Genomic DNA, 16,688 nt, shown 5'->3' with positions numbered 1-16,688 from the left:
TGTATTATGAAAATTCTAAAAATAATAAAGAGAATATCTTTAATTTGATGAAGGATATGTGCCAAAACCTAAAACAAACTTTTCTCTTTTTTTAAGATTTTATTTATTCATTTGGGAGAGGGAGACAGAGTGTAAGTGCACAAGGTATGGGGAGGGGAGAGGGAGAGAGAGAAGCTGATTCCCCACTGAGCAAGTAGCCTGATGCAGGGCTCTATCCCAGGACCCCGAGATCATGACCTGAGCTAAAAGCAGATGCTTAACTGATTGATCCACTTGGACATCCCTGAAGCAAACTTTTAATGGAAAAACTTCAGATGCATGCCATTTAAGATCAGGAACAAGACAAATATGGTTAACACTGTTACAGCATTTCATGTTACTGGAGTTCCTGGCCAGTATGTTCAGAAAATAAATAGAAATGAGTTAAGAGAATTGGAAAGGAAGTGATAAATCTGTATTTATAGATCACCTACATATAAAAATTTACAGAAGCAATAGATAAGATTTTATATTAATAAGATAATCTAATATTTCTCAAATAAAAGGTCATTTTACAAAAATCAGAATTCCTCTGTACTCAAAATAATCAACTAGAAGAGATGATGGTATAAGATACCATTTGCAATAATAAAATCAATCAAGTAGCTAGAATTTAACCTGATGAATAATGGCCAAGATTTACAGGGAGACAAATTTAAAACTCTCTTATAACAGAGTATATGATAAAAAGATCTGAAAAAGAGATACACCGTGTTCAAACATAGTATAACTTCTTTGTAAACACGTCAGTTCTCTTTAATCTATCAATTCTATTAAATGCCAATCAAAACTCTGTAGAGTATTTAGAGAGATTTGACACACTGAATAATTTGCATGGAAATTCTGATGATGACACACTTGTATTGCAGCACCTCTTCTTAAAACAACTAGAAAACCTTGATTAAAGTATAAATTTATCCAGAACTGTAGAGCTATAAAATCAGTAAGGACTCAGGCTACGAGTCAGAGAAGTAGGTCTGTTGAGATGTGAGCATTTAGCTCTACCTTTTCAATTGCAGGCAGTTGTCTGGGGGCAGGGAAGCTAAAGAAAACTTCTAGAAATCTTACAGGTTCGGGGAAAACAAAAATTAGAGATTAGAGCTCAATGAAGAGAAGGGCTCTGTTAAATATTCTAGGTATTTTATGGGGGACCCTGAAGGGTTATACCCCTTAAGTGGAAGGACAAATGGAAATAGGCCAGCCCTCACAAGATGGAATCTCTGTTGTAATCAAATCAATCCCAGATTGTATTAAGATGATCTGACCCTAGGGTAGAAATAAAACATACATACAGTGGCTTAAATTAAAACTTGATAGGTTTCATAGCAACCATAGAAAACTGAAGAGAGGATTAGTGGATTGGAAACTAGGTCAATAGAAAATATCTAGGCTGAAATATGGAGAGAAAAAAGTGGATGAAAAAATAAATTAGGATTCCTATTAGACACAGTGAAAAAATTAACATGTATGTATTTATAGTTCCAGAAAGGAGACAAGAGAGAAAATGGGACAGAAATAGTATCTGAAGAGATCATCTGTGGCAGTTTTTCAAAGCTAACTAAGAACAGAAATCTACACATAAATCAGAGAGTTCCTAGATCTCCATGACAGGATAAATGCATCAAGGTACATATTACATCCAAGCGTAGGATAGTAAAACTTCTGAAAACCACAGATAAAGTTTTAATAACAGCTGGAGAAAAAAGGATGTGTAACTTCCAAAAAGCAATGAGAAGACAATTCACTTAACAAGGGTAAGATGGAAATTGAAGATAATGGAAAATGTTAAAACTGTTCAAGGAACCAAGTGTGTTAACTTATGATTCTTCACCCAGCAAAAATACTTATTTTTAAATGAAAGCAAAACTATAAAATATCATTGAGAGCAATTAAAGAAGACCTAGACAAATCAGAGACATCATGTGTTCATTCACAGGATGGAAGACTCCATACCGTTAAGATGGCACTTCTCTCCAAATTGATGTACAGCTTCAGTGTAATCCCTTTCAAAAGCTACCTTTTGGGTAGAAATTGACAGGCTGATTTAAAAATTTATGTAGAAATTTATGGGACCCAGAACAATTAAAAGATTTTGAAAAGGGACAAAATGGGAGAACACACACTTCCTGATTTTAAAACGTTTTGCAAAGCATTGGTAATCGAGGCTGTGTGGTCCTGGCTTAAGGATCACATGTAGATCAATAGAATATAATTCAAAGTCCAGGAATAAACCCATATGTCTGTGGTCAGTTGACTTTTCTTTATGGTCAGTTGACTTTTCTTTCTTTCCTTCCTTCCTTCCTTCCTTCAAGATTTTATTTACCTATTGAGAGGGAGAGAGAGAAATGAGCTTGGGGAGAGTGTTAGAGGGACAAGCAGACTCTGCTTGCCTCTTCTTCCATTGAGAAGGGAGGTCAATGTGGAGTTCAATCCCAGGACCCTGAAATCATGACCTGAGCTGAAGTCAGCCACCTAACCAACCGAGCTACCCCAGGCGCCCTGACTTTTTTTTTTTTTTTTTTTTTAACTTTTACGTATTAAGCAATCTCTACCTCAACATGGGGCTCAAACCCACAACCCCAGGATCACAAGTTATGCGCTCTACTGACTGAGCCAGGCAGACACCCCTGGTTAGTTGATTTTTGACAAGGGTGCCAAGAACATTCAAAGGGATTTAAAAAAATAGTCTTCAACAAATGGTGCAGGAGCAACTGGATATCCACATGAAAAGAATGAAGTTGGACTCTACCTTATATATCCAAAGAGCTAAAAGCTAAAACTTGGGATCCCTGGGTGGCGCAGCAGTTTGGCGCCTGCCTTTGGCCCAGGGCGCGATCCTGGAGACCCGGGATCGAGTCCCACATCGGGCTCCCGGTGCATGGAGCCTGCTTCTCCCTCTGCCTGTGTCTCTGCCTCTCTCTCTCTCTGTATGACTATCATAAATAAATAAATAAAATATTTAAAAAAAATAAATAAAAGCTAAAACTTAGCTAAGAGCCAAAACTGGAACTCTTAGAGGAAACATAGGTATAAATTCTGGTGACCTTGGGTTGGGCAGTGGTTTCTTACGTCTATGCTAAAATGACAGTGCAAAGAAAAATTGGTAAATAAGATTTCGTCAAAATTAAAAACTTTGTGCTTCTAAAGTATACTATCAGGAAAGTGAAAAAACAGTCCACAGGATGGGAGAAAATATTTTCAAATTATATATCTGAAAACGGTCTAGTATCCAGGAACCTATAAAGAATATTTACAACTCAATAGTAAAAATGCAAATAACCTAACTAAAAAATCGACAAATGATTTTAATAGACGTATCTCCATCAAAGATATAAGAATGACCAATAAGCACATGAAAAGATGCCCAATATCGTTAGTCATTTGGGAAACACAAGTCAAAGCTACGGCGAGATACCACTTCTCACTTAGCGAGATGGCTATAAATAAAAAGATAGTAGCAGGCATTGATGAGGATGTAGAAAGACTGGAACTCTTGTACTTTGCTGGTGGGAATATAAAGTGTGCAGGTGCTTTAGAAAACAGCCATTCAAAAAAAAAAAAAAAAAAAAAAAAAGAAAACAGCCATTCAACCAGCAATCCTATCCTAGGTACATACTCAAGAGAACTGAAAAGAAACACACAACCCTGACATGAATGTTCATAGGAGCCTTAGTCATAATAGCCAAAAAAAAAAAAAAAAAAAAAGACTAGTCCACGTGTCTGTCAGCTGATGAATGGATAAAGCACATGTGGTCTGTCCATCCACTGGGATATTATTCAGCCACAAGGAAGGAGATACTCGAATCTGCCACAGTGGGTAAATCTTGAAATCATGCCAAGTAAAAATAATCAGACACAAATAGCCACTTATTGTCTGATGCCAATTATATGAAATTCATGGAGACTAAAAGTAGATCATTTTTTTTCAGGGACTGATGGGAGGGGGGCGTGGGGCATGCTTGCCTCTAGGTGTGGGGTGTTTTGGGGGGAGTGATGAAAATATTCTGGCATTACATAGTGATGATTGTACAACTTTGTGAGTATACAGAAAACCAGCAAATTGTACACTTTAAAGGATGAATTATATGGTATATGACTTATGTCTCCATTTTTTTTTTTTAAATGAAGACAAAGGCCTTTTTAGGCAAAGAGAAAACTGAGACTCTGTCCTCAGTAGACTTACACTAAAGGAAATACTAAAGGAAACCTTAGGTGGAAGGAAAACAATCCTAAATAAAGCATGGGAATGTAGAAGGGATGGAGAGCTTCAGAAAGGGTAAATGTGTCTTTTGATAATATAAAACAGTTTCAGTCATGCACTACTGTACATTTAGGTTACCTGACAGCAGTGGCACAATGGATAGGAGGTAGGGATATGGACTTAATGTGTTCTAAGATCTAATCATTGTCTAGGAGATGGCAAGAAGACTAATTTGATTTTGTAAATTATAATATTTGGGATAGCCAATGAAAGAAAAATATTAGCGTGTACAACTGATGAGTTACGAGATGGGAAATAAATGATGGGAAATACAGTGGAATAGTTAGCAGACCAGTTACATCAAAATATTAATATACCCAAAAGTTTAAGCAGTTATCCAACATGTAAACAGCTTAAATAATCCAAGTACGGGCACTTGGGTGGCTCAGTGGTTAAGCGTCTGCCTTTGGCTCAGGTTGTGCTCCTGGGGTATTGGGATCCAGTCCCACATTGGGCTCCCTGCAGGGAGCCTGCTTCTCCCACTGCCTATGTCTCTGCCTGTCTCTCTCTAGGTCTCTCATGAATAGATAAATAAAATCTTAAAAAAAAAATCCAAGTAAAAGGTTGTTCACTTAGCTAAAGAAACAAAACTCAGGAATATCTGATTAGAAGATCTACATCTTCAATATAAGAATATTAAAAAGTTACAAATTAAATGTTGGAAATGTTTGCACTTATTGTGCAAATAGTAAAATAAAGTAACATGGTCTTTCTAAGACTCAAAGTAGACTTTAAGTCCAGAAGTATTTCTCCATCTAACCACAAATAAAGGAATGTTACATGCTAAGATCATACCTCAGGAAATTAGACATGTTTTATTCATAACACTTCTGACACCAAATGTATGGTTTTTCTTTTTCTTATATCAACCAATTCTCCCACTCTCTAGACACCACCTGGGTGTCCAACAGTTTGATTCTGACACCGCCTACCTGGAGTTAGCAGGAGATCCCACAAGTTAAAAGGCTCAGTCCCACAAGATGCCATTAGAAAGTCCTAGGCCATTGGGTACTTCTGACCAACCAGGTGTAAATTAGGGGTTTCCACCAGTCCCTCCTCAGGTTTAACAGTTTGCTAGGAGGGCTCACAGAACTCAGGAACTTCACTTAGTATCACTGATTTAGTATCAAGGATACAGGAACTGCTAAGTGGAAGAGATGCACAGAGCTAGGGGTGGAGGAGGGGAGTGGTGCTTCCATGCCCTGGCTGTGTGCCAATCTCCCAGTGCCTTGATGTGCTCAGTAACCAGGAAGCTTCCAGAACTCCTTCATTTAGGGGTTTTTGTGGAGATTTTGTTATATGGGCATGATTGATGAAATCACTGGCCATTAACAACTCAACCTCCAGCAGCTGTCTCCTTCTCTGGAGGTTGGGGCTGGGGCTGAGAGTTATAAGCTTCTCATTGCATCCTAGTGTTTCTGGTTACCAGCCCCTGTATTAAAGCTATTGAGGCCCCCAGCTGCTAGTCATCTCATTAACATACAGAAGATAGTCTTCTCTCTCCACAAATCCCAAAGGTTTTAGGAACTGTGTGCCAGGAACTGAGGACAAAGATCAAATATTTAATTTTATTATACCACACCCATCATAGCTTTGTATTGCCTAATTAATTGCTTTTATGTATATAGGGCAAAGATTGACAGAAGTAAAAGTATTCACATATGAACCCCGTAGTAGGAGATTTTAGCACACTGATTTAATATCTGATTAAACAAGTAGACAGTGATCAGTAAGGAATAAAAGATGTGAACAGCAGCAAACTCATTTGGTATAGAACACTATAATCAATGACTGATGAATCCTTCCTTATCTAGTATATGTGGAGCATTTAGCATTTACTGCATAGATGCATCAAAATGCAATTAATTTTTTTGTATAGGGACCTTATATCCTGTGATCATTGTAAATCCACTCACTAGGTTTGGCTTTTTGTTAGATTATTCACCTTGTATGCTACCTGGTCTTTATTTCCCATTCCTTCCTGTTCTACAGTTACCACAGTGCAAAATCAGTCTCCAGAGTTCAGGATGAAAGCCAGCTGTGCTTGCTTACTCTCTAGTATTCTTAGATGTGTTTAGTTTTGAGGCTGTGCCAGTTTCTTTCATTCTCTCTCTGAAATGTGTTTAAAACGTTCCATAGTTTCTCACATTTATGATGTTTAGGAAGCTCATTTTACATATGTGATCTTCGATACCACTAGAAATAGAAGTGTTTATTTTTCTATATGAATATTAGACTCCACTTGTCTATTTAAACTGTTATTTTCATTTTGGGTAATATTAAATTTACAGATTAAAGGAGGATTGATGCCTAGTTTTCTTTGGGATTGCAATATGATTTATTGAATTTCAGAGAAAAAAGATGGGCAGTTTTCAAAAACTTTTTGTTCGTTTCTTATGTTAACTACTGGGTATTGTCTCTTCTGTCTCTTCTGTTCTATTGGTGGGATATTTTCTGCAATTAAATTTCGTTTTCTTTTTTCTTGGAAAATAAGAAAGCTATTTATGTATATTACTTCATTAATATTACTTTTGTTACCAGCTACCTTAGCAAATTACCTTGTTTCTTACAGTTTCCTTTTTATTTATCATTGTATTCCCTTTTCAGTATATAATTATGTTTTCTACTATAAATGATAAATTTGCAGTGTACGGTGACACTTTCCCTCTGAGCCCATTTTACTCTTTGAGCTTATTGATTTTATCTTCAGACTGCATGAATTTTCTTTTGCAGTGAAGTGTGGGCCTTGGTTCCTCTGTTCTTACCTGTCTAACCCCGTTTCATTCATCCTAGATCTTAGGAATTCTTTAAAATATTTTATCACCTGTTACTTTTCTTACATTCCTTTTTTTTTTTTAAGATTTTATTTATTTATTTATTCATGAGAGATACAGAGAGAGAGGCAGAGACACAGAGAGAGAGGCAGAGGCAGGCTCCATGCAGGAGACTGATGCGGGTCTCGATCCTGGGTCTTCAGGATCACACCCTGGGCCGAAGGCAGGCGCCAGACTGCTGAGCCACCCAGGCGTCCTGTTTTCTTACATTCTAATGTTATGGTTTTATTCCTTTAGACAACTTGTATTTTCTGTCACTTGGTGAGATTGAGGGTAGGAGTGAAGTAAGTGAATTTCCCTAGCTGCCATCTTAGAAAGTCTCTAATGGTTTCTCACTTAAAAAAAGAAAACATTAACAGAAGTCCATGTTCCTGGTTCTTGTTCTTCAATAATTGAATATTTCATGGCTGGTCTTCACAGCTGAGGTTCTTTTTATTATTTTTAAGTGTTTCCACTTTTTAAGAATCCCACATCTTCCCTATTCCTGCCTGTGCATATAATTCATAATGTCTTTAGTCCCTATACTCTAGATCTTGGATGTTTTTGATACTTTTATTTCTGGGCTACAAGATAATTGCATCAGTGCAAGGAGGTGATGCTCCATTTACTGTCTTCTCTTTGCCTATGGGTTTTAACCAGTGCAGTGGAACCAAATCAGGTTCAAGTTATCAGGATCCCCTGTTAGAGGGATCAGGATGTGAACTTGGAGCCAAACTGGAGACTTCCAGGTACCTTCCCCCAAGTATAAACCTCAGTTCCCTACTTTGGATCTCAAAATAGACTCAAAGTATGTGTGTCCAGATGGCTGAATTGAGGTTTCCAGTGTACCTTAGAAACTCATTTGCTAGCAGAACAGAGAGTGTTGAGGAATGGGCCTCCCAACTGATTGCTAGTGGACAAGTCTTGAGTCTTAATCAAGTTCATTGTTTGGATGGAAGTGAAGGGGAGTTACTCACTTTGGTTTTTCAGTACTTGACTTTTGACTCTAAGAGAGATGATAGAGCCTTTCTTGTTCTTGGGGTAGAGTATATCCATTTCCATTCACTCCTAACTTCTGAGCCCTAAGAAGACTCAAAAGCAAAGGGAATTTGCCCATCCACTCATCTCTTTTGAAACAATTCCTGCAGATACTTTGAAATGACTAATGCATTATATTTAAGGCCAATATTAATGGTTATATGTTTTCAGAGAAAACAGAGGTCCTCCCTGCCAAACAAAATGTATTGCGTTATCACCTATTGCCTCTTTAAAATCATTCCAGCGGCGGCTGGGGTGACTCAGTCAGTTAAGCATGTGACTTGATTTTTGGCTCAGGTCATGATCTCAGCATTGTGCAGTCGAGCTCTGCATCAGGCTCCATGCTCGGTAGAGAGTCTGCTTGAGATTCTCCCTCTCCCTCCATCCCTCCTCTCTCTCTCAAATAAATAAATAAAATCTTAAAGATAATCATTCCATATTTGCAAGTCCATGAAATACTTGATGGCAGAATGCAGTCCATAAAGAAACTAAATGGGAGAGTGAAATCAGTGGATGGAATGTGTTTATAAAAATGGGAGTAAAGTTGTAAGATACTTTTATCTTTCTAATGGGGAAGGTGAGAACCCCTGTACAACTGCTTCCTAACAAGTATATACTTCTAACTTAAAATTTTTTATTTCTTTTTTTTTAAAGATTTTATTTATTTATTCGTAGAGATGCAGAGAGAGAGAGAGAGAGAGAGAGAGAGAGAGAGAGAGGCAGAGACACAGGCAGAGGGAGAAGCAGGCTTTATGCAGAGAGCCCGACATGGGACTCCATCCAGGGTCTCCAGGATCACGCCCTGGGCTGCAGGGGGCGCTAAACCGCTGCGCTACCGGGGCTGCCCAAATTTTTTATTTCTAAACTTCATGTTTGTCTTCTCCTGTGGACTGCAAATGAAGGCAAGGATAGAATTTCTTTATTCATTAGGCTAAGTACTTAGCACAGTGCTTTTAATTTTCCCTATTAGTTAGATTAAAAGCAGTAAAATGAGGTTCTTTTTTCTTTAATGCTTCTCTGTTGTGACTAATGAAAATAATACTTATTAATCATGAACCGTAATCCAAATATATTCAGTGGTTAGAGTCACCATCTTACCCAGCAAGAGGGGAAGGTTACAGGACTTTGAGATCTACTTTTAAAATTTTGGGGCATTTCTTTCTAATGTTATTTCTATTCATGGATAATAAAATTGAGATAGTTTTGTCAACATTAATACCTAACTGGCTTTTCTTACAAATTGTTTAAGTCTTCTCCCCATGTATTGAAATATTTCTTGGCAAACCTGGTTTCTTTATGGCTTCATAGAAGTCCCTTACATAGCTGTTTTGTAATTGACTCAACAGTAACATTAGGCTAGAAGGTGCACTCCGTGAATTTAAGGATTTTCTCCATCAGTTCTTTGCAGTACTGAGGCACAGTATGGTCTGGCACATATCAGGCACTCAATAAGTATTTGTAAAGTGAAGAATGTTTAGGTGGTTCTGTTTTTTCTATATTATAAATGATACTCTCTCAAGTATGTTGCACATAATGCTTTCACTGCATTTCAAATGGTTTTTCTAAATAATTTGTTCCAGAATAAATTTCTAGAAGAGGATCTTGCTGGTGAAAGGGTATGGACAAAGTTATAGGACTTCAGAGTAGTTTTCTTTTCTTTATGAAATAATATTATTTATGGATTTCTATTTTTTAATACTTTGATTTTATAAATTTTCAATAATTATATTCTATTAGGATTAAAGAGGTTTTTAAAAATTTTATTTTAACTGAAGTGCATTTCTTTCAATTTGGGGAGCAGTTAGAGATCTTATAAGTGGAATATAGAGTTTCTCGTGGTGGTGGTACAGGCTGAGGATTGGAAGGTCACTTGAATGTGAGTGATGGCTGTGCTTATTAATCCTTGTGCTTATCAATTGTGCTAATTATCACAATTGATACTGTGAATATCAATTGATATTCAGTATATTCATAGCTGTGCTATGCTAAAGAACTTTCTTCTGTAGGAATGGAAGAAGAGCAGAGGGTAGGTAGTAAGTGGAGGTGTGAAAGAGTTGGAACAATCAAAAGCATAATACTGGTGATAGTGCTGAGGAAGGAGTGGAGAGAGGGGAGACCAGAGGCATGGAAAGCCTGGATTTCTCACTCTCCAGCCCCGTGTCTAATTCATCACCAACTTTTATATCCTAAGTATTCCTTGAATTTCTTCCTCTCCTCCCCCTTCAGGTCCTCGGTGTCTTTAACCTCAGTTTCTCATTTCTTTCCCTGCCTCAGAGCCACTCTCCATAGAGCTGCTGAAGTGATCTAACTAAAACCAGCTCTGAAAAATGGTTTCCTATTATTCCTATTTTAAGGTTCTAGTTGATTAACACAACATACGAGCTCTTCCATCATTGGGATCCTTCAGCCTCATTTCTTGCTACTCCTTCCTAGGAGGAAAATCTTTCCTTGTCCTGAACATCCTCACTCCTCTCCCCCACACAGATATTTCTGGCTTCTGGGTGTTCCTCATCTGCACTCACTTCCCAGAATCCTCTCCTGCAGTCAGACCCCTTGGTCCCCTTTCTGAGGGGTAAATTGTGTAGACTCGGGTGTCAGTCAACTCTTCCAAGACACTGTAACAGATATATTCACCTATTCCATACCTCCCTCCCTCACTCTCACCTTTTGTGTCAGGAATCTGTCTTTTGTGCTTTTTATAGGATCTTGTTTTTACCTCTTGCACGTTGTACTGTAATTGTCTATTTAGGTCTATTTCCTACATTGACCTGCGAGATTTTTGAGGGCAAGAGCTCTTTTATTTTTGTATTCTCAGCAGTTAGCATAATGTCTGGCATATAGTCAGGTAGTCAAAAGGGTTCCAGTTATCATTTTCTAGATGAAATAATGAGGGGTTGAACCAGGCCAGTGGTAGTGGGTGAGAAGAGTGGGTAGGAGAGACAGATTGGAAAGAAGTCATTTGGATGTTATAGATGAGTTACAGGTAGAAGTTATGGATAGTTGAGGCGTGCAACATAGTACAGGAATTTGGTATACAGGGTTTTGACTTGCTGAATTTGAGATCTTTGCTAAACATTTAGACATGACTGGTAGGTAGTTAGAAATATGGGTATATATATTAGGAGATCAGGATTTAGGAGTCATGAGCAGATAGGTGTGAGCTGGGGCACTTGGAATAGATAAGTCAGGAAGGGGAGGGGATATAAAAAGGTGGAGTAGGGATCATTGGGGAACATTTAACAAGTAAAAGAAAAGTAGGAAAATATACTGATTATCAGCAGTATTCAGTGGAAGAAAGGTTGAAGTAGATGAGAATTGAGAACAATAGATTTTACTTGGAAATTAGGTCATTATGGATCTTTGAGAGAATAATTTTGGTCCAGTGGAGTGAAATAAAAACTAGATGGAAATAAGGGATTGGAAGAGACTGGGAAGCAAATAAATGATGAACAAGTGGGAAAAGCAAGCACATACTACTCTTTAAAAATGTGCTTTATGGAGAAATGATGCCTAATGCAAAAGAGATGTAATATCAGCTCCTTGAGGGGAGGGTAGCAGTGTGGTGAATTTCTGGTTTTATTTTTTTGTTTTCGGATGGGAGAAGGTCTTGGAAAAGTTTATCAATTGATATTCAGGAAGCAGAAGAAAGGGGGCTTGAAGTGCAAAAAGAAATCTTTAATGGAACAAGGGTAAGAAGGAAGGGGGGCCTAGAATCAAGGTCTTGGGAGGCGTCGTTAGCCTTGAGAATAGTGGGGACTTTTCTTCCTTGGGTTAAAAAGGAAAAGAAGTAAGGATAAGTAGAAATACAGAGACATTTAAAGGTGTTGTGAGGGAATGTGAAGATCTATCTTCTATGAAGTAGGCTACCAGTCATTAATTGTGGGGTGACAGGTGGATAGGACAAGGTAGGATAGATGGTGGTGACAGGGTGGCCCAGGGTATTTTAGAAGATTGGTAAAGGACAGAGTATTACTGATGGGACTGCAGGTAGATTTTAGGGTTCAGTGGAGGTTGAGCTGTGGAAATAAAGCAATAGTAAAAGTAAATTTTATATATATATATATATGTATATATATTATTATTATTATTTTTCATGAAAAGGACTGAAAAAAGGATAGGGTACTAGAGAATTATTTATACTTACACATTGGATTAAGTGAGGCAGATAGTGATGTTTGTCCTTCAGGTCTAATGCTTGGGTGGATTGAAGGCCCGGGGACCGTGCTGTGGCAGACAGCAGTGCAGCCATCGGAGACCAGGAACAGGTCCTGCCTGGCGTGGGCTGGTGACCTCCAGAGTCAACTCAGAGGACTTCATACACGGCTGAGGATATATGAGAGTTAGTGTGGGAAGGTGTTTTTTTTTTCTTCCTTTTTTTTTTTTTCGTATATTCTTGTACTATATGAATATCAGTTAAAATATGTAAAATAAAAGTAACAGATGGCACATAATTTACTTATTTTAAGACAGAGGGCATTTTGAATAGAAAAGTAGTATTGGCAGGATTGGCTGGATTGTGAGCTCTTGACTGCATATTCATTCCTGATGAAAGTATCTCTGGTGGCCTTAGGTCCCTGTATTTCTCAACTGATAGATTGTAAAGTGCAAAGACAACCCTACAGAGATAACGATTTCCTCCATGGTATTTTGTCTTCTATCAGGAATTTGTAAGTAGGTTTATATATGCCTCTGGCTCACCTCTGGCATGGATATCTGATAGGAGCAGCATTTCTAGCAATTATGCTTTTTCTTAAAAAACGAAAACTATGAAAATAAAAGCATAATCTGTGTAACTCCTTCAAGAAATGCATAAATCATGGGAAACACTAAAGGAGCAAGATATAATAGAAAATCAGCAGCTCTGCCAGTTAAGAACCTTCTCTACGACTCACTTGTCAGTTACTGCTTAACTTAACGCTGGGTTTTCCTTTTTGCTTTCAGGAAAACCTTTAACTTACGCCCTGGGTGTTGCCTGTCCACAGTTTCCTGGTGGCTCACCGCTTCTGCCTGCTCCAGCCTTGCTCCGGCAGCTTCAAGGCTTCTGGGCTTCAGAGCTTGTTGGGAAAGCTTGCTGCTTTGGCCTGCTACCCCTGCTTCAGGTGTCAAAAAGCTTTTAATTAGCTTGCTTCCTCTACTTACTATAACTAGGCCCTTACGTGTCTGCATAGCCTAGTCCTAGGGTCTGAAGGGAGAATTATTTTTAGCTGTTCGTTCTTCCTTAAAAATTCTTGTACCCTGGCTCTCCTGGGATTCGAGGGACAGTAAAAGCAGTGTTAAGTTCTGCATGATTCAACTTTGGCAGCCCCTGCACCTACAGGGTTGATCCTCAGTCCCCAGGGGTGCACTGTCATGGGCACACCAATTTCAGGTAACCGGGTCTGTTGTGAGTGGCCGATGCCCAAGCTGTGCCAGTTTTTAAATATTCTGACTATTGCTACTTATGTATAGATTGTGTCTCCAAGGAGAGTATCTTGTAGCTGTTTAGTAAACTCTTTGTTGTGTTTTTAGTTTGCTTGCTAAAGACTGTTTTTCCCCCTAGTAAATACTTTTAACACAGACTGATCACTAACAGAACATTATAAAAAACAAACACTAAAAAAAAATAAAAATAAAAATAAAAAACAAACACTGATTTCCATACATATTAACACTGATTACCGTTAACGTGTTAATAGGTGTCAAGATGATAGGCATGATGAGTGGCAAGGTCTGTCCAGGACCTCTAGGGGTGTTCAGTAGTTACACTAGTAAAAAGTGCTAGTGGTATAACAGGGCAGGGAGCACGGCAGGTTGTACTGCAGAGTGGAGCTCACTGAGGTCGTCGATGCAGTGTGCTCAGCCCAGTGCCAACCATAGAGTAAGCTCTCTGTAAATAAGAGTTGTTCTTATTTTATTATTATTATTATTATTAATAAATGATGGTAGGTATTATACATTAGAAATAAAGAAAAGGAGATAAAGACTAAGTTGTGAAGTCAAGACTTTAAAAGCCACACGTCATTAAGAGAGCAGCATGGGCTAGAATAATCTCACACACACACACACTTAATCTTCAAACACACACTTATATATCTTACCATAATGCACTTTTTCAAAAACATTTATTTATGTTAGAGCATAAGCAGGAGGAGGGGCAGAGGGAGAGACAGAATCTCAAGCAGACAATGCACTGAGTGTGGAGCCCAATGTGGGCTCGATCCCACAACCGTGGGATCATGGCCTGAGCTGAAACCAAGAGTTGGATGCCTAACCGACTGAGCCATCCAGGTGCCCCATAATGCCTTGTTCTTACTTGAGTTTCAGTATCACTTTTGTAGTATACTTGAAGTTGATAATATTGATGCCGTAACAGTTTATTAAATAATAATAGTGAAGGGGAAAAGGAAGTGAGAGGTGGTATAGAAAGTGTGACAGGACAGTGACTGTTTATAAAGAGACACTTCTCAACTGAGCTTGAGAGAACAGACCATGTGACTTTCTGGGGGGAGCCTACTTGAGACCTAGGCAATAAGTGCAAAGGCCGTGGAGTTGGGATTGAACCAGGTGACCATTGTGTCTGCAGCAGAGTGCACTAGATTGAGAGAATGTATGAGATCTGGTAGGTTGGATGACCAGAATACATTGGCCTTATCAGTTAGAGTAGGTTGACTTTTACTTGGAGAGACATGGGAAGCTGTTGAAGTTTTGGAGCAGAGGAGTGTCACCATCTGAGCTACATTGAAATAGAATCATTATGACTGCCAGGTTGAGAATAGATCGTGGGGGTTAAGGGCAGGAGTGGAGGGTCTAGTCCGGTGGATGGTCCAGACAGAACATGAAGGCAGGTTGTTTGGAGGGACTGGAGGAGGTGAATTCTGGGTATGTTGAACATAGACTAGATTTGAGGCCTGCATGGGAACTGTTAACTGGAGATTGAAATTCTATTTAATATAGTGTGATAAATCCTATGTTAAATGTTGTAGCTATAAGTGCAGACACTTAAACTGTATTTAAGAACTCATTTCTTAACATGTGTCACCTGGTTTTTTCCTGTAGTGTTTACAGTTTTTCCAGCATAGTACTTTGAATATGAAGCCTTTAGAGACATCTCTGTGTTTAGTGTTTTTATAAAGTACATCTTTGTTCTGTGTTAAACTTCAGTCTTTACTTTCAGTCCATACTCAGAGGACTTTTTATTTTGATCAAGTTAAGTAAGAAAGGACATTTTAACATACATGCCCTCTTGCATGTCAATTGGCTGTGGTTCTTAAAAAGCTAGAACCTGAAGTCAGAGTCCTGGGAGAAGCCTCTTTTTCTGAGTCTCTTGCTGCTGCCATGAACATGAAAATGATCTGTAGTGTTAGAGGAGAAAAGCAAGATGAGTTTTATTTTATTTTATTTTATTTTATTTTATTTTATTTTATTTTATTTTATTTTATTTTATTTTAGCATTTCATCAGCTTAATGGTCTTGTCTTATTATGTCATCAATTCGATAATTCACAAATATTACCTGAACTGATATTTTAAAATTTCACTATATCCCACCACATTTCAGAGAAGAGTTAAGGCAGTTCATAAATCTTTTGTAAAGGTAGCATGAAGAATGGTTGTCACCGTGCAGCAGCGTGGCACTCTTAATTGCCACATGTGTTCAGAGTGGGTCCCATTTGGGCCCTAACCGGCCACACTAAATACCCCAATAATTAGTGGTCATTTCCTGACCAGGGTGAGGTGTGGTATTTCACACAGTCCTATTCCATGCTTCAAATTTTACATGTTCCATACAGAAAACATAGAAAGATGAATAGAAATCATGTCACTTAGAAATACCTCATCTTTAAAAATTTTGGTTCCTGTCTTTCTCTCTATTCACCTGACATAGAAAGTCATAGGTATGTATTTTGTATATATACAGAAAAAGTAATCAGTGTGCCAGCTTTAATAAACTTCTTACAAGCAGAATATTATTCTGCATTTTTGCCTATTAAATAGTATTCTTTAAGAATATTCTTAAAAAAAGAATATTCTTAAAAATATGACTAATTTTCTATTTTATGACATGTTTATTAAATTTCATCTTTTGGAATATTTAAGTTATTACTAATGGATTACTCTTGGAAACCACACTATAGTAAATGTTGTGGCTTCATTTTTACTTATACATCTTTTTAGTTGAGGACATTCCTAGCTGTATTTCTATGCTTCATGGGTATAAAGTTATTAGAAGTTGAAGAGATTGGAGTTGGAGAGATTGAAGAGTTATTTCACAGTTAAAGAAATTGAATAAATTGGGATGTATAATGTCTGCTATGTATTGAGGTGTTGGGCAAATGATGGTTAAGAGATTGGATAAGAATGTGTTTATTTTTTAGTGCAACCCCTGACACATAACAATAGCTGGAGTTATTGAACACTGCTAAGTGGTAAGCACTGTATACTTGTATTAATTATTTTAATCTTTACTACATTTTTTAAATCTTTACTACAATTATATGAGTACTACTAGTAATCCTACTACATTGATAAGAGAACTGAAGTTTTGAAAGGTTAAGTTAC

The 16,688-nt window shown here is 37.8% G+C and overlaps 1 protein-coding gene across 22 annotated transcripts in view; it reads left to right on the top strand.

The window, feature by feature from the left end:
• Positions 1 to 16,688, top strand: part of CDC42BPA (CDC42 binding protein kinase alpha) — a 306,715-nt gene that overhangs the window by 81,410 nt on the left and 208,617 nt on the right. The window lies entirely within an intron of this gene.

This window comes from Canis lupus, chromosome 6 (genome assembly GCF_048164855.1).
Source record: "Canis lupus baileyi chromosome 6, mCanLup2.hap1, whole genome shotgun sequence".
Classification (NCBI taxonomy): Eukaryota; Metazoa; Chordata; class Mammalia; order Carnivora; family Canidae; genus Canis; species Canis lupus.
The sequence above is the reverse complement of the archived record's forward strand: the minus strand, read 5'-3'. Positions and strand labels throughout refer to the sequence as shown.